Here is a 19,049-nt window from a genome sequence, read left to right as displayed (position 1 = left end):
GGCTCAAGTGATCCGCCCATCTTGGCCTGTGAAAGTTCTGAGATTACAGGGGTGATCCACCATACCTGGCCTAACCTTGGCATCTTACAAGAATCACTCCACCCTTGCAGGTGATGGATGAATCCTCCACTGAGTTACATTAATGGTCCATCTCTAAACCAAAACACCCATTTGAGATCTGCTTCTAAAATTACCTAAAACCTTGAATGCACAGGCCTTGCGGTGCTTTTACCCTGACAGCACCTCAGAATCACCAGCAATGTTTTTACAGGGTCCCAGGGGCTCAGCCCTAGTGACTGTCAGGACGAGAGGACAAGGCTTAGGTGTGGCTACTTTTGAAAACCCACACAGGTTTGATAAAGTGTTGTTGGGCTGTGAATTACTTCGTTTTTCATCTCGCCAATCCAAATATTCTCAAGGCTCTATGTGAGAAACTCCTTTTAGAATTTAGGGCTGAAGGAAACATTTTTTTCTAATATGGAATGCATTTGCTTTCATCTCCTAGAGAAACTTATGCAATATATCTTATTTTTCATGATACCTGGTGGAAGGGTGCTTACATTTAAGGTTCAGCCACAGAAGCCATTTTACCTCTTACAGCAAGTATCTTCTAGCCTCTGTTTTTTGATGTGAGTTTGCTATGTCTTAATAAATATATTTGTTCTAGATCTCCTTGTTTCTTCAGATTATTGGCAGAGTTGCTTCTTGTCTCTGCTCCTTCGTTTTCCCAACTCTAAGAGGAAGAGTGAAATGGATAAGAGGAAGAGTGAAATGGATAATAACAATAATTCCTGTTTCCTGAATGTCTTATGTGCTAGGCACCATGGTAGGTGACTTATGTGGGTACCCTTCAGAAAGGGGGTAAATTTGGATTCAGCAAAGTGTAGAGCCTCATCAGTTCCTCTCAGGGATTTCTGTGCCTGCTGAGGCTCTCATGGTTGCTCACCTCTCGTTCTGTGGGTGGGGACCTATGCTATGCTTCTTTGTCCTGGATGTAAAACTCAACTGTTCTTCAAATGTGCCATAGGGAATGTTCTCAAAAAAAGCTTCATGAACAAACTAGCTCTTCCCAAAGAATTAAGGAGGCTCTGATGTTTACACTGCACATTCAATTAAATATTAGGTTTTTGGATCTGAATCATTCTACCGGAGCCATTCTTTTTTTGTTTTTGAGTCGGAGTCTCGCTCTGTGGCCCAGGCTGGAATGCAATGGCGTGATCTCTGCTCACTGCAAGCTCCGCCTTCTGGGTTCACGCCATTCTCCTGCCTCAGCCTCCCGAGTAGCTGGGAATACAGGCGCCCACCACCACGCCTGGCTAATTAATTTATTTTTAAAAAATTTTTAGTAGAGATGGGGTTTCCCTGTGTTAGCCAGGATAGTCTCCATCTCCTGACCTCTTGATCTGCCCGCCTCAGCCTCCCAAAGTGCTGGGATTACAGGCATGAGCCACCGCGCTAGGCCTTTTTTTTTTTTTTTTTTGAGACATAATCTCGCTCTGTCACCAAGGCTGGAGTGCAGTGGCGCAATCTCTGCTCACTGCAAGCTCCGCCTCCTGGGTTTCACGCCATTCTCCTGCCTCAGCCTCCCGAGTAGCTGGGACTACAGGCTCCCGCCATCATGCCCGGCTAATTTTGTTTTTGTATTTTTAGTAGAGAGGGGGTTTCACCGTGTTAGCCAGGATGGTCTCAATCTCCTGACCTCGTGATCCGCCTGCCTCGGCCTCCCAAAGGGCTGGGATTACAGGCCTGAGCCACCACGCCCGGCCTCTAATGAGCCATTCTAACAAGGGAAGGGTATTGTCTACCGGCCATTTCCCTAGATCAGGGGTCAGCAAAATTTTTCTGCATAGGGCCAGATAGGAAGTATTTTACACTTTGTGGGCCATATGGTTTCTGGTAAACGTACTAATCTCTGCTTTTTTTTTTTTTGATTGATTGATTGATTGATTGATTTTTTTTTGAGACTGAGTCTTGCTCTGTCGCCCAAGCTGGAGTGCAGTGATCAAGTGATTCTCCTGCCTCAGCCTCACGTGTTCTTTTTAATTGAGGTGGCCATCCCCCTACCTCTGCCTCCTGTGTAGCTGGGATTCCAGGCATGAGCCACCACACCTGGCTGAACTCTGCTGTTGTGAAAGCAGCCTTAGATTGTATGTAAACAAATGCGTATGGCTATATTCCAATAAAACTTTATTTACAAAAACAGGTAGTGGGCCAAATTTGGCCTGTGGGTCCAAGATTGGCAACCTTGCCTTAGAGAACACTACCTGATAGGAAGTATTAGAAACATTTTTTTTTCTAATATGGAATTCGTTTCCTTTCATCTCCTAGAGAAGCTTATGCAATATACCTTATTTTTCGTGATACTTGGCTAAAGGGTGCTTTCATGTAAGGTTCAGCCATAGAAGCCATTTTACCTCTTAGGGCAAGTGGATTTCTTTCTCTCTTCTTCTGTTTGTCTCTTCAACCCTCTACCCCATCCCTGTCATCACCAACAAGCCAAAACCCCCTTCTTCCTAGGTAAAGCAATTCTTTTTCTCCAGAACCTTGGCACCAAATGGTATGTAAGCCCATGGGCTCTCAATTTCTACCCCCAAACCCTTAGGAAAATGTTTTTCTAAACAAACTTCTCCTATCTTCAAGATTCTGGCACCAACTGTGTTGATAATACAACGTTTCCTGACTCACTAAATTCCTATCACCACACAGCCCTATAACTCAGTGGTCATAAAGGCTAATGCCTTCCAGGGCAGGCAAGAGCCAGGTGGGTAAGACCATAGGGAATATGGAAGCCTGAGGGGGGTTGAAGAGGAGCACTCTACCCAAAGACCTCCACGTCCATCTTTGGAAACAATGGTGCGTTTGCCAACACAACAAACCTGTGGACTAAAGTCAGCCCAACGACTACCAATGTGCGAGCTGTTCTGTAAAGATTTCTATGTTCTATTTCTACACAGTTAAACTAAGACTCAAGGTCCAGGTGGTTTTTCCATAGCCTCTAAGTGGGAGAGCACTTTAACAAATACCTACTGCTACCTACTATATGCCTGTGGTAGTGATACAGGAGCTAAAAAGAAATTATCTAGGCAGTTAGTGAGGGTAAAAGAGTCCTTGATAAGATTTCCCTTTTATAAAAAGTAGCCCCCAAATCATTTCTTTTTCTAACAAAGAACAGCTTGAAAAATCAAGCTGCAGACATAAATAAGCAAGCTAGAAGCTTGCATAGGTAAATGCTGGCAGCTGTGCCAATAGGAAAAGGCTACCTGGTGGCCAGGCATGTTCAACATGGAGGTTCCCCCTTCCTCCTTCTTTGTTGCCACGTGTGCAGTAAAAAGGCAGGCAACATGGCGCCAGCCAGGTAGTGACCCTATCTGCATAATAAAAGTTCAGGTTGAAATGGCCAGCTTCTTCACATGCTATGCAAACAGCACACCTGGTTCAACTAATCTCTCGTGCCCTATGTAAATCAGGCCCTATCTCCTCAAGCCCAGCTATAGAATCCCATGTATTTCACCATGGAACCAGAAGACCCATTTGGAACCCTCTCTCTCTCTGCAAGAGAGAGAGCTTTTCTCTTTCTCTCACCTATTAAACCTCTACTTTTAAACTCACTCCTTGTGTGTGTCTGTGTCCTTGATTTCCTTGGCTTGAGGCAACGACCTTCAGGTAGTTACTCCAGACAATGATGCTGCTTCAGCAGGATGTGGTCATCCTATGACAGACAAGGCACAGTTCCTGTCCTCAGGGAACTTACAGTCTCATGAGGCCAAGAGATAAATGAGAGGCCATTTCAGTGCCCCACAGTAAGCGTTGCCATGAGGAATGGTCGGGGTGCTTTGAGTTGCAGTATGATCATTGAACTCAGTTATATGGGCTGGAGTTGGCCTCCTGGATGACATGACTTTGATGCTCTAAAGAAAAGTGAGATTTCATCAGAAAAATTTCATACTGAAGCCAGAAGTCTGAGGATCTGGCAAGTGCAAAGGCCCTGAGGTATAAAGGAGCAAGGCTCTTTCAAGGAGAGGCATGGAGGATTGAGATGAAGAGGGAGAGTAAGGAAGAGGCTGGGTGGGAAGAAGCAGCCTGGTCCCTGTGCACCTTGAAATGGGCTCATTCCTAAGACGTCAGGGAGCCAACAATTGATTTTAAGCAGGGGAGCGACGGTCTCAAATTCAGACTTTGAAAAGATCCTTCAGGCGTGGTTCCAGATACTGGATTGGAAAGAGGCAGGCTTAGAAACCAAGCACTGTCTGTGTCAGCAATCCAGGCATGAGATGATGGAGGGCTAAGTGAAGGTCACAGCCCTGGGGGTGGAGAGAGATACTCAGAGTCGAGAAGTATTAAGCTGATAAGAGTTCAAGATTGCTTTGATTTAGGGAAGGAGTGAGGGAAGGGAAGCAGTCAAGAGTGATGGCCGGGGGCTTTTTAGAGCCTTGTGCTTTCTGGTTCCAGCATAAAAATGTTGTACCAATTAGGAAAATAAATAGGGTGTTATTGAATTGGAATGTTAATGTAAATTAGTTGTGCATCCTTTCTGGCAATGCACTCTCCATACTCTGGTGCATGGTTACTTAACTTCCAGTAAAGCTTTATGCTTTGGTTCTCTCTGGCTTCCCTTTCCTGTACTTTCTTCTCTCCCTTTTGGACCTATTTCCACCCCCTTTACAAAGCCTAAGGCCCTTTAGAGTCTCTGCCTTGTTCATTCTCCCCAAGAGGAAAGTCAGGGGGCTGCTGTATCCAAGGGTTCAAGCCAGGAATCTGCAGCCAGATTGTCTGGGTTCAGAGCCCAGGTTAAGCAGGAGTGTGATGATGTATTGATCCCTCACAATGTGCTAGGCACCCTCTGTAAGCCTGCCTCTTTCCAGTCGAGTATCTAGAATCCAGCTTGAAGGATCTTTTCAAAGTCTAAATTTGATACTGTCATTCCTCTGCTGAACCTGAGCTGTGAACCTTAGGTTAGCATTTAATAGCCATGTAGCCTTTGGAAGTTACCTAACCTCTTGTGCCCAGCTGGCTTCACTTTAAAATGGGGTTCGCAATGTGGTATTGTGAATATTACATGACTCGCCCCAAGAAGGGTGTCTAGCCCATGGTGAGGGATCAATACATGTTAGCTATTATTTTGGCATCCCACACAAGCCTGACTTTCCCTTGTCCCTATTTTGCAAACTCATATTCCCAAAGTCGTCATTTCATTCTGTTACAACTCTCATTCCTTGAGATGTATCTGGCAGGGATCTGAGAAACTATTTGCTGTATGTAAAATTGATATTAGCCGATCCAGGAATTTTTTTCAGTTTAGAAAGAGAATTTGGGGATCGGGTTCAGTGGCTCATGCCTGTAATCCCAGCACTTTGGGAGACTGAGGTTAGAGAATTGCTTGAGCCTAGGAGTTCGCGACCAGCCTAGGCAACATAGTGAGACTCCGTCTCTACAAAAAATACAAAATTTAACCGGGCATAATGATGCATGCCTGTGGTCCCAGCTACGTGGGAAGCTGAGGTGGGAGGATCACTTGAGCCCAGGAGTTCGAGGCTGCAGTGAGCTATGATTATTATGCCACTGCACTCCAGCCTGAGTGACAGAGTAAGATCCTCTCTCTCTCTCTCTCTCTCCATCTCTCTGTCTCTCTCACACACACACATACACACACACACAAATTTGGGCGAGGAGGAAGCACTGTTTTGCCCTCATTCTCTTGAGGCAGTGAGTAGGTAACAGCCCCTCTCTGCCTAAATAAAAAGTGTCTTGAGTGCATAATGCCAAGACCCACATGGCAGTATTTGTGTTACGATTTCTATAGAATCCCATTTATACATCCAGTGATTATTTGTTAGGCATTTTATACAGAACCTGAAACCTGGACACAACCTTCACATAACCTCTAGATTCTCTGTACAAAGCAATGCCCAGGAAAATTGAGAGAATTCTTTCTATAATAGGAGGCTACTTCCTCCAACCAATAGGTTCTGAATTTGCTTTGTAAAACTTTTAGATAATGAAACACACACACACACACACACAAAACAAAACATTTGAGAGTATTAGTGCTTTCATTTTCCAAAATATAGTCCATTATTGTTATTTGTGGTAGCTGTAATCTGTAAAAGTCACTACAAACACTGAACTAGGGAACAGTGAACCACTGCTCCTAGGAGAAATACAGGCTTAGGTTCCTGTGAGCCTCTGGTCACACATCAATCAGCCAATACATCAATCACCTTATACGCCAATCACCTTATCTTATGTTTCTGTTTAAATACACTTCATTAAACATATAATGTTGATTTTTTAAAACTGAACTCCAGCCAACAGCATCCTAACATGTGCCTGCAAGAGGTTTATATAATACACAGATTTTCTTGCTAATACATATCATAACTTTCTTGTTCTTAGGAACATTAGACTTCCTTCACCAGTTTTATTAGTTCGTCCTTGCACTGCTATAAATACATACTTGGGACTGGGTAATTTTTAAAGAAAAGAGATTTAATTGGGATCATGGTTCTGCCTGGCTGTACAGGCTTCTGGGGAGGCCTCAGAAAACTTACAATCATGGTGGAAGGTGAAGGGGAAGCAAGCACATCTTACATAGTGGGAGCAGGAGGAAGAGAGAGTGGGGAGGTGTCACACTTTTAAACAACCAGATCTTGTGAGAACTCATTCACTATTATGAGAACAGCAAAGGGGAAATCCGCCCCCATGATCCAATCACCTCTCACCAGGTCCCTCCTCCAACACTGGGGATTACAATGTGACATGAGATTTGGGCAGGGACACAAATTCAAACCATATCAACACGACACTTAGGGACCATTTTAAACAGCAACGTCACTAACACAAAGCACAGAAATGTGGAAAACATGGCACTAAATAATCTGCAAAGAGGATACTTGCTCACAGCCTAAGAACTGGTACAGGAAGGCAGAGTGTGGCCTCCTGGACCTCAGCGGGGATGCATCCATCTGACAACCCAAATTTTTTGCTGCTTTGTGCATATCCATAAATGATCACAAATGGCCTGCAAGTATTGATTTTGCAGTGACAAATAAATTTTAAACAGTAGGTGAATTGGCAAATATGGAACCCACAAATAATGAAGATGAACTGGACTTTCATACATGTCTTACCTCCCCCCTAGTTTGATTAAGTATTTGTGCCTTACTTCATGGCTTTATAAATTACAGAACAGTGAGTAGGTTGCTCAGTTATGTATCAGGGCCTAGAATTTAGTAGGTCTCCTTGGTTGATGGGAAGATGGCTCCCAGGAACTGGGAGATGGGAGCCAGACTGACCAAATTGTACCTTTACTAAACTAAGCCCGTGGATACGATCATGCTCTTCAGAGCTTGCCTCTTCGTCGATCCCCATGACTTGATTGCTTCCCACCACTGTAAAAAAGTTATGTGTAGACAAGTTGTGTCTTGGTACCTATGTGCTTTGCTCCTCCCTGTGTCTGTTTCCTGAAGCACAGATTTTTCATTTACCCTCTCACCTTCGCCGGGGCTCTGGACAGTACTTGCAGAGAAAAAAGTCCTGAATTCCCTATCCAAACTCCAATCGGTGGCTTGTAAACCTGGATAACCTGCTTTATCTTAATCGCATGATAACAACTGGCAAGGGCAGTGACATGAAGATAAGGCTGGGCCCATCTCTCTCCCTGTCAACTGGCCTAGCACCTTGTTCATTTTTATTTGCGAATAAGCAACTCCATCAGTTCTCTCTTGCCGAGTTCCTGGTGGCAGCCTCTGCGGAGTGGTAGGGAATGTGAATCACTCACAATCAGGTCTGAAGACAGTGGAATTTTATAACTTGTGTTTAGCTTTGTTTTGTTTAAATGGAGCCATTTGCCATAAGATAAATCTACCTTTAAAGTCAGAAAAACAACTCCTATAGAGAACTGCCTTCTGGATGTGGCTGCTGGGTGAGAGGTGGCCTTATCGGGATTGGGAGAATTGCTTATTTGGAGGAAAATGAGGTGAGAGTGGGGAGAGGAAGGCAGTCTTCTACTACTCTGGTAGAGCGGGAATGCTAGCAGACATCTAATTGGTGTTCAATGTAAAAGCATAAAAAATATGGCTAAAATTACCAAAGGGAAAATGGGGGAGGAAGGAGACATCTGGTCAACTTAATCAACCTTCGAGATGGGCTAATCTAGATCCTAGAATCCAAATTATTTGAGAAACACAAGCCCAGTCTCCTTTGCACAAACATTACTTGGGTTACTGCCCACTCTCATGAATTTTCCACTAGCTGGGGAGAGGGCCAAAGCATTTGTTTATTTCCTCATTCTGACTCATCCTCTTTATTCTACACTTGCTAGTCCAAATAATGCCATTTAAAAATTATAGACATTGAGGGCAATAAAAGAAATCCAGCCGTTGTTTCCAAAACGCTTATCACCTTCCAGGAAGGAGCAATAAATCCAAGGGACATCAGTAAGATGAATAATAATTTTGGGGAGGTGATGGTACTCCAAAGAATCGTTTCTATTTTGCACTGTGATTATCTCGCCATAATCGTACCCCTGTGTTACATTATTGCTCATAATAAAAGTCCACATATTGGAGAGGAAAAGCTTTTTCTATTAAAGCATTTTCAGGAAGGGTTAGAAGTTATTTCAAATACAAGCCATGGCAACCCTAACAGGGGACCAACTGATACACGTTTGCATTCAACAATTTGAGAGGAAGTTAATTGTAATGAAGGGGGAAAAGTCAGAAATCTGTCACATTCTGCCATCTCCATAATTAAACAATAAAACTACTATATCATTTCACACAGACATTGTAAATACTAAATTAAGAAGCCCTGATGAAATGTCAGAAGCATTTTCTTATGAGTTTATATCAGTCGTACGATCACCACATTGATTCCGCATGCCAATGAGATAACATTCCACTGTGTTTATTTTTCTCCCAATTGCCTTCCGGAAAGTAATAAAATTAAATCCAATATGATATTAAATGTAAACATGCATGGATATTATATGTAAATAGCCATTTTAAACTCTGTCTGCTTTTTAGTATTTTCTGGGCATAATGTTGTCAAGCAACAGTAATATTCCGTTCCCCCACATGGCTTACACTTACTTTGAGGACGAAGAGAAAAAACTCCCTTTGTAATTCCACTTGACATTTATTTCATGATTTGTGGCAAAGAAAATACTGGGAAAAAAAACCTTTACTTTTAAAAGTTACTGAGCTAAGAGTTTCGAAGCCATTAAAGTTTGATTTCCAATGCTCTCACCTCGAATGGGTGTCTGCTGAGCGTTTCTTTAGGTTGCTTGACTTCTTCTGATGCTAGTTTTATTTTCTCATTTTAAAATCTGGCACTTCATGCTAACTGGATGAATAAAACAATTGCACTCATCTAACCATGGATTGAAATGTCCAGCTAAGACTGTATTCTTACAATTCAGACATCGAGTAAGATCTTTCTTACTATATGGAATGCTTTAATTTGAAGAAAACTAGGCTTCTCATCAGGATGAAGTGACCAGTCATCTTAGCTAAATTACGTGGGCCTGATACAAGAAGCTGGCTCTGAAGGGACATGCAAATTGGTCAGATGTGGTGGCTCCAAATGGGAGCATGGGAGCTCCTGAAGGAATACAGCAAAGGGTATCACAGGATTAGCAGAAAGAAGGGCATCCAATACAAACCCATTACTTTGAAGATGTGATGGAGGCCTGGAGAAATTGAGAGGCTTAGTGTCATGACTCAATCTCCTTCTACCTCCCTGTAGCATCTTCTGCTGCAGAACATCTATATCTTTGCACATATTATTCCCTCCATACAGAATGTGTCTCTGCTAATCAGAATGGTTCATTTTCTCTCTCTGGCCTGTATGTTTCTGTATCTAGCAGAATTCTTGACACACAAAATTCTTAACAACTATTTGGTGATGGGATGCTTAAGCTCACAGTTAATGAGTAACAGATCTGAGATTTGTGTGTGTGATTTTTCCATTTTTATACTTCATGCTTCTTCCTTTTCACACAGTCTATAGTGAAGCTTATAATTTCACCTGTGCCTGGGGAAATTGACCAAAAACAAAAGATGGAATGTACTATTGGATTTGGTTTTCCCATAAAGCAAACTGGCTTTTCTGTTTTTCCTCAATGAGATTTTTTCATAGTTCCCCCACCCAATGGAAATAATACTGACCATTGTTGGGATAAAAAGCACTGTCACGCTTCTATGGGTGGGTCTACCAAATACTTCAATAAGTAGACTTGCAGGGAAATTTTCCTTTTGCCAAATGATTGTGTGAGCCACATAATACCATAACCAATAGACAGGGGGATCCTCTTTCTCCTAAATTTAACTACATATTAGGCTGAAATCATGGATCTCCTTGGAGTCTTGTTAAATGTTTAGACAATGGTATGGATCAATACGAATCACTGCCTCCTCCCTCTCCCTAGTAATAAAGGACCCTGCTAAGTTCTTGCCTCTTTTGCGTTTTGACAAATAGCTTACCTGAGCACACTGTAAAATAAAAAGATAAAAGGAGATTTTATACATCAATATCTACACCTGTACCTATCTGTGTGTCTATCCATATAGAGAGAGGTGTGTGCGCGTATTTGAGTGTATGTACATAATTAATAGGCCTCATATGTCTCTGCCTTCCTGTCATTAATCTCTAGCTAAACCAGGAAATCAAGTTAGACAAGGACAGAGATGACATTGACTTTTCGGGGAAGGGTGTTTTCAATCATGTTGGATTTGTAGGGTTGTTAGCAGTAATTTGAAGTGATCTCAGTTATGTTTTGTTACACATATGGCATATTACGACTGTGTAGTCATTTCCCATGTTGGTGACTTATGGGTTCTAAAAGGCATTGCTAATGCAAAAAGGAGGCCACCTTTTCAAGTGCTTTGCCAAGGTAAATTTATCTGAAGTGGCAGGTTTGTAGCTTAAAAATGAAAAAGTCAAATAGAATGATGAAGAGGTATACACAATTTTCATAAAGTTAAGATAGGGAAGGAAGTTAGGGTAAACCCAGTGCTTGCTGTGTTGGTTCTCAATGGCTCTTTATGACCCATGATAGGTTGGCTCTTAGGGGAGCTTACCTGCTACAGAACTCCTCTCCAAGTCACTCCATACAGTCAGTTGCTGGCTTGGTTCCGGCCGCATCTGCATGAGGCCACAGTTCTTTCCCACCCACACAATAACTCAGGGGATACAGAGGAATATATGTGAATGGCCCACTACAGGGTTGCTCTCCAATCTGTCCCTTCCAACTCACATCATAGTTGGGTCATAGTAAAACATACAGAGCACCTCGTCCAAACTCATTACCCTCATCCCCATTTTCCAATCCTAAAAGACAGAAAGTAATGCAGTCCTCAGGCCACATGGGGTCATTTTACTTCCAACTTTCTTTATTTGGACAATAATGATTTGCAAAGTATGCATTTTGACGGTCATCAGACTTATCTTTCTTTCCTCCACTTAGAATTCTGTCACTCTCTCCCCCTAATCACTATAACTGGTCTAAAAGTGAGACAATGAGCCAATTAAGTTGTTTGCTTTATACCTAGTCAATACCAAGTTTGACTATTTTTATTGACTGTGCTGAATCTATTGTTGACTTTTTGGGCATCATAGAGACAAAAGCATTTATTAGCATGGAAGGACAGTCTCCTGTGAGTTAAATGCAGTTGAATTAAAGAAAATCTGCTTTCTTTAAACTTCTGACTTTCAATCTCAAAGAGTTTCTAAGTCTGTCTAAAGATAAATGTAAGATTTTAAAGTTCTCTCACATTAGCAAAAACAACTTGGAGCAATAATCATTTTAAATGAACCATCAAACATGTCACTTCTAAAAAAAATACCAACCTCAAACTATAACTTACATAAACTTTCTAAAGCAACTCATGGAATAAAATGATATTCACACATGTTCTAAAATTCAGAATGAAAAATTTTGTTTTTTGAGTTGGCATAATTTTAAGGAAGTAGTGAGGGAGAGAGCATGTGAAGATGGCACTCTGCTTGTGTAGGAAGAGGATTTTAATTCTTCATACCATGAATATCTTAAGGATACAGCTCTAATTAGTAATGCTGGAGGTTGTGGCACATTCAATCAAGCTGGTAGCATATTCATTTTGATAGACCTTATTTAACTGACTGAAGAGAAGCAAGGCTCAATATGTTACTCTGTTACTTTTGATCAAAATATCAAAGGATATTTCAGCCTGAACTAGTTATCTTAATTGATATGATACATAACAAAATATATTGATCCACATAAATAGATTCCAGATCAATTTTCCTTTTGAAAATAATGTTTACATTTAGAATGGGCCTCAGAAATTCATTGAATACAAAAGTTAAAATTAATTTCTCCTTAACCACAGTGATTAGTGAATTTCTTGTACTTTGAGCAGTTCTGAATCAACGCAAAACATCTTTGAGGGTTTGTATATTGCTCTTCGAAGCATATCTGTGAGGCAAGTAGATGCAGATGACGGCGCAGCCCATTATTTTAGCACATTAGCAGATGGAGAGAACTGAGTCACAAGCCAGTTGGGTGAGTTGGCTAAAACCATAGCATCTAATGTGATTACAGCAATCCCCAAATAGAGTTCTCAACTCCTACATCCCATCTGTTCCTTAAAGAGACTTAGGAAGCCAATTATCTGTTCCTTTGTAAGAAGAATCTATTGATTCTATTAGGAGGAATAGAGTTGGCCCCAGCAAAGTTTGCCTTGACTTTTCCACCCCTGCACTTCTTATTCTCTTAACTTCCCCTCCCTCTTATCCTTCACATTTGCTTCCATCAGTGATATTCTCATCAGCTGTTCAAAACCTTTTGCTGTGCAGCTCCTAAGGAGATGTGTGTGTGTGTGTGTGTGTGTGTGCGCACGGTGGTATTTGGGAAATCTTGACCAAAGAAACATTTATTAACCATTTTCTATGTTGCAAGCGTAACTCTGGGTACTTTGCACACAATTCTCTTCTTCCGGCCTCACTACGACTTATTGGATGGGATGCTATTTCATAATGTACATGCTATCAGATGCCAGATAAGCAAATTGATGATGGTAGTGCTGGTGGCAGCAAAGCAGAATGTTTATTGAGTCAGAAATAAAATGACTGGATTCTAGCTTTAGTCTTGGCCAGCAAACCCATGTGGCCTTGGCTAACATATAATTTTTCTCTCTGAACTTAGTCCTCTCACCTGGAATATAGGCATGGCACAGTACACTAGGCGAACACTAAGACTGCCTACACTAAAATGATAAAATAATGTGATTGACGTGACAATCAAGGCAGGAAAGAGCAATGGTTCTCCCAGAGAAGATTACGTTTGCAAGGAGGCTATTTTTCATCCTGGCCCACGGAGGCCAGTGTTCTCAACCCTGGCCACAAATCACAGTCACATGCCCTGCCCCCATTTCTGGAGCGTTTATAATTTCCAATACTAAGCCTGCTGATTCACGGGGTCCCTATGCCATATTTTTACAAGTACTTCTAGTTCTAGGTAGTTCTAGTTAAGATATCTAGTTCTAATTAAGAATCACTACTCTTTACGGAGGAATTCCAGATAATACAGAAAGACATGTGGCGGAGTAGAAGCTTTCCTCAGACTCCTTGAATAACATCATCTATTTGGTCTCAGTGGCTGGGCTGGGGAGAGCCTGGGAGAGCTGGAAATGTATTGATTATAGGACACAAGTGGAATGCCGTCTATGAGGTCTGGCCTCATTTGCTTTCATTTCATCCATATCTTTGTCCCTTGCCTCTAATTCAACCTGGATTGAGTTTTAAATCTTTCCTTAAAGAACAGCCATTAAAGATGATAAAATAGTCTGGCTCCCAGAGCTATCCAAGCCCTCAAGTTCTAAGAGGAAACAACAGAGACATCTGCAGCGTCTAATCTTGTCTTTGGAGCTAATTAAAGATCCTGTGGGACGCACTAAGTCCAGGATGTTATTTTGCCTAAAGGAATGGACAGTCCTAAGGATGAATGATTTTGAGTCCCTAGGCCAGTGTTAATCTGGTTGTCTTCAGGTAAACACTTCTGGTGTTCAAAAACACTTTCTCTCTTCTCAATCAAGCAGCTCCTTGAAGCTGGAAACCCCAAATCAAGTATCTTCTGGGTAATTCCATTGCTTTCCAGGATGATATAACCAAGTTTGTAACACATGATTGGCCTCACTCAACTGATATTTAGAAGGTTTGTTTGTTTGTTTGTTTTTAACAGAGTTTTGCTTTCATTTGCCCAGGCTGGAGTACAATGGCGTGATCTCAGCTCACTGCAACCTCCACCTCCTGCGTTCAAGTGATTCTCCTGCCTTAGCCTCCCAAAGTAGCTGGGATTACAGGTGCCCACCATTACACCAGGCTAATTTTTGTAGTTTTAGAAGAGACAGCATTTTACCATATTGGTCAGGCTGGTCTCAAACTCCTGACCTCAGGTGATCCACCTGCCACCTCCCACCTCCCAGGTTCAAGTGATTCTCCCGCCTCTGCCTCCCAAAGTGCTGGGATTACAGGCCTGAGCCACCGTGCCCGGCCTGATATTTAGAAGTTTTGTTTGGAGACATTCCCCCAAAACAGAGTCATGTATTTCTTTAATGTCTGGATTCTCATTTTTAGTGATCTTGGGCAAACACTGAATCTAATTGAAAACGATTCACTCACTAGTTTTGAAGGATTTTACGTTTTCTATTTCTCTCCTGAAGTTTTGCATTTGAAGAATATTTACCTAATGGCCTTGTTCCAAAATTCACAGAGAAAAAGTGACTAAAATCCCCTCCCATCCCTTTCTTACAGTATTTTTCTTTTGATACCATTGTGTTTTGGGGGAAATCAGGATGAATAAAAAACACCTGCTGCTTTTTTAGAATGGGTTTCTATACACACTTTGCTTTGAGGTCTATCAAAGAATAAACCTGTAATTTCAACTACTTGTAGTTTGAACCTACAAGTTACAAATGGGAGTCACAATTCCTATGGCAGGTGTTTTGTTAGGCTGTCAGGTAGCTCATTTTGCTGATGTTTCCTATTTTTTTTTAACATTTTCTTTACATAAATAAAATGTAACACTGTGAAAAATGAAATTCCTGAACAAAAATCACATGATGAGGTGCACCAAAGAGCACTTACATTATTCATTTCAACTGTTTGGTTGATGTGGAATCTCCGTTGAATATTTCAGTGTTAGGAGTATTACTGAGGTTATAAACTGAGTAAGGAAACAAAATTGCTCTTGGTCAAGGATCAGCTTTCAGCATTAAATAGCTTTTGAATATTTATGGAAAGCACATAATACCACAATGATGTTTAAAGGTCTCAGTAATATTTTTCTTTGTTTTTTTCTTTAATTAAAATAGCCATGGAATTGCTAAGTTCTAGAAAGAACTTCAGAACAAGATGAGGGTAACCTCACCCCAGGGTACACAGGGTACACAGTTTGTTCTTAACATATCTAGTCTAAGTACTAGTCTGCCATCTTTGAGTTGTTACATCTTTCTAGAAAACCATACTTTTCAAGATAAATGAGAAAGCAGACTTTCCTAGACCCTTTAAGAAATTGCTTTTTTTGTGCTTGGCCCATCCAATTTTATACAATTATTATTTTAATATTCTAATTTTACTCTAGTGACTCCAGAGAACTTTAAGGTGCAACTCATAAAGGGACCAATATAATGTGTTTTGCAAAAATCTCAGTTGGTTAGAACATGTTACAAGGAACCAAGTTTGTTGATTTGAATCCCATACAATGCTAGTTGATTTTCCAGTTTTGTGACCATAACAGCTACTGGTAACTTGTGAAAATAGGTGCTAAGGGCCTCGAGAGTGGCAGCGGTGCCTGCCTCTCCTCAGTTGATCACTAGTAAGCCATATTCAATTTAAAGCTCATCCTCGACTAACCATGAGTCAGCCCCACCATTTTAATTTAATTAATTAAGTTAATTCTCAAGGAATTTATGTAATTGTCTTTAGTTTCAGGACTGTGATTAAGATTTAGGTCTTTTATTCTCTGTCCAGTGAATTTTCCATTACAGCCTAAATCCTTCTAAGGACTCCTGGAGGAGTGAAATTGGCCAAGTCTCCTCAATCACATTTTTCTGAGTAAAACACAGATATCTTCGTGCTGCAGATATTCCATTAAATGTGTTTCTAACTTGCAGTTAGGACTTACAGGAGGCAGTCACTGAATCCTTCTAGCCCCTTTGTTTACCTCTGAAAATCAAGGCCGTATTTACTTGGATTAATGGAGCCCAAAGGGTTGGGACAGAAAGGAATGGGGAGGAACACAGAACAAAACAAAACACCAGTGCTTTCCAACGTTCTGAGTCACATTCAGGGTTGTAAAATGACTTATCGCCCTGAAAATGTTGGCAGAACATTCAGCATAGATCATGCATTACAGGCACATGATGGAAATGTTTTTTGGCTTGTGATTACAGACTAGCAATTTCCTAGGCCCTATTGCAGTTCCAAACAAGTCATTGTATTTGCTTTCCGAACTAAGTTTTTTGGACTGATTAAACGAAGCCTCCCAAAAGCATGCCTGGCACTGGGCACATATGACTTTGCTGTTTCTCACAGGATGGATGTTCTTGCCCAGGGTTTCACAGAATATTTGTGCAAACACACATGATCTTCATTTCCTGGACTCTTCTCAGCTTAAGCATGCATACACAATGGGATCAAATTGGCCAGGGCGAGGCCCAGTCAATGCTCTAAGCTGATTTCATGTTTGACTATGCGGTAAACCACAGGTTCAACCACGCACTCTAATTTGCCCAATACGTCAACCAAAAGAGTAATCGTATTTGTATTCAGCTGTAACGACAGAGGTTTTCTTGACAGTATGGAAAATCTACAGCCTTATTGGATAGTAGGAGTTATGTTTTTATTACTTCACATTTTTAAGTTTCAGGGTACACGTGCAGGATGTGCAGGTTTGTTACATATGTAAACGTGTACCAAGGTGCTTTGCTGCACATATCAACCCATCACCTAGGTATTAAGCCCAGCATCCATTAGCTCTTTTCCCTAATGCTCTCCCTCCCCCAACACCACCCCCTGACAAGCCTCAGTGTGTGTTGTTCCCCTCCCTGTGTCCATGTGTTCTCACTGTTCAGCTCCCACTTATACGTGAGAACATGTGGTGTTTGGTTTTCTTTTCCTGCATTAGTTTGCTGAGGATAACGCCTTCCAGCTTCATCCATTTCCTTGCAAAGGACATGATCTCATTCCTTTCTTATGGCTGCACAGTATTCCATGGTGTATATGTACCACATTTTCTTTATCCTGTCTATCGTTGATGGGCATTTGGGTTGATTCCATGTCTTTGCTATTGTGAATAGTGCTGCAATGAACATACATGTGCATCTATCTTTATAACAGAATGATTCACATTCCTTCGGGTATATACCCAGTAATGGGATTGTTGGGTCAGAGTTACGCATTTTTATTTGTAACTATTTTTAAGAAGATAGAAATAAAATAGTGAGATGGAATATACATATTCAAAGAATAGACATCAAAAGTATTTCAATTTTCATATAAGGGTTAAGTTATTCACATGAATAATTAACTTGGACAAAATCTTTGTATTAATAATGAAGAAGTAAGACATGCTTATTTGACTGCTTTTTCCCATTATCTGATTAAGACTCTGAACTGCTCACTGATTAGATGCTGGCTAGAACAGGTAGGTAATTCTAGCAAAATCTATGGGAATAGCTTCTTGTAGGAAAAACAACTAAGTAAATTCAATACATTTTATTTTCCTAAGTACTGATGTTGAACAACATGTTTATTTCAACAAACTCACGTTTGTTTCTTGGCTTACTCACCATAGCCTATACAATGATTCTGAGAATTATTACTTCGACTACTACCATGAGGAATCTTAGAGATTCATTTTACTTTGTCTCCAGGAGATAAAACCATGGAACCTAATGATTTCAACTTGTTTAATCCTTTAGGTCAATCCTTTGTAGATATGAAACTTCTTTTTGACTAGAACCTTTGATTAATTAATTCCCAGTGAACCACAGCAACAATGCGAAATCTATCGTATCTTAAGCTAATTTGTGTTCTCTTATAAGAATGAGTTATTATTTGTAAATCTTTTTTTGTTTGTTTTTGAGACACAGTTTCACTCTGTAGCCCAGGTTGGAGCACAGTAGCGCAATTGTGGCTCACTGCAACCTCTACCTCCCAGGTTCAAGCAATTCTTTTGCCTCAGCCTCCCTAGTAGCTGGGACTACAGGCACCCACCACTACACCTGGCAATTTTTTGTATTATTAGCAGAGAATGGGTTTTGTCATTGTTGGCCAGGCTGGTCTGGAACTCCTGACCTCAAGTGATCCTCCAACCTTGGCCTCCCAAACTGCTGGGATTCCAGGCATGAGCCACCATGCCTGGCCATTATTTGTAAGTCTTCTAACCAACATTTTAGTTATATCCCTGAAGCACTCCAACCTTTATCATTTATATTATGAATAGTATTAATTTTATAAATTAAAGTTTACGTTTCAAGGACAGTGTATGTGTGTGTGTGTGTGTGTTTGTAAATATCCTAGACTTTGCTTCCCTACTCTGTCTCTGTTTAGAGATCTCACTACTTTCCGTAATAACACTAGAGATCTACAGGTTCAATAGCTGACTATTAGAGAAAAGGCATTTATCCTTATTTTATTAAGAGAGAGAATGAATTTTTTAATGTAAAATGTTCCAAATTTTTTTTAAGTTAGTGGTGCAGTTCTGGTGATGAGATTAGTGATAAAGTCTACTTTTGTGATAATTAGTCCCCTTTTCTCTCCACTCTCTTAAAATAAGAAGAGTTTAGATTGAAATGCTTCCCAAGAGGCAGAAGACAGTGGCCTCAAGGTAAAAGCAATTTGAGCCTTCATCTCAGGCTGCTTCCTCAGCTGTTCATTCATTTTGTGGCTTGAATGGGGAATACATTGCCTAGAAATGCAAAATATATGGAAAACAATTCTACCTCCAGTTCATTGTTCTTTTGGCTATTTTCCTCATTTTGAAGCTGCATGGAGCTATTTTGGGCCTT

The 19,049-nt window shown here is 40.9% G+C and overlaps 1 protein-coding gene across 1 annotated transcript in view; it reads right to left on the bottom strand.

Moving 5' to 3' along the window:
* The window catches only part of CELF2 (CUGBP Elav-like family member 2), an 868,560-nt gene that overhangs the window by 708,944 nt on the left and 140,567 nt on the right, over positions 1–19,049 (bottom strand). The window lies entirely within an intron of this gene.

The sequence above is a fragment of the Symphalangus syndactylus genome, chromosome 10 (genome assembly GCF_028878055.3).
Source record: "Symphalangus syndactylus isolate Jambi chromosome 10, NHGRI_mSymSyn1-v2.1_pri, whole genome shotgun sequence".
NCBI lineage: Eukaryota > Metazoa > Chordata > Mammalia > Primates > Hylobatidae > Symphalangus > Symphalangus syndactylus.
This window is presented reverse-complemented; position numbering and strand designations above follow the sequence as displayed.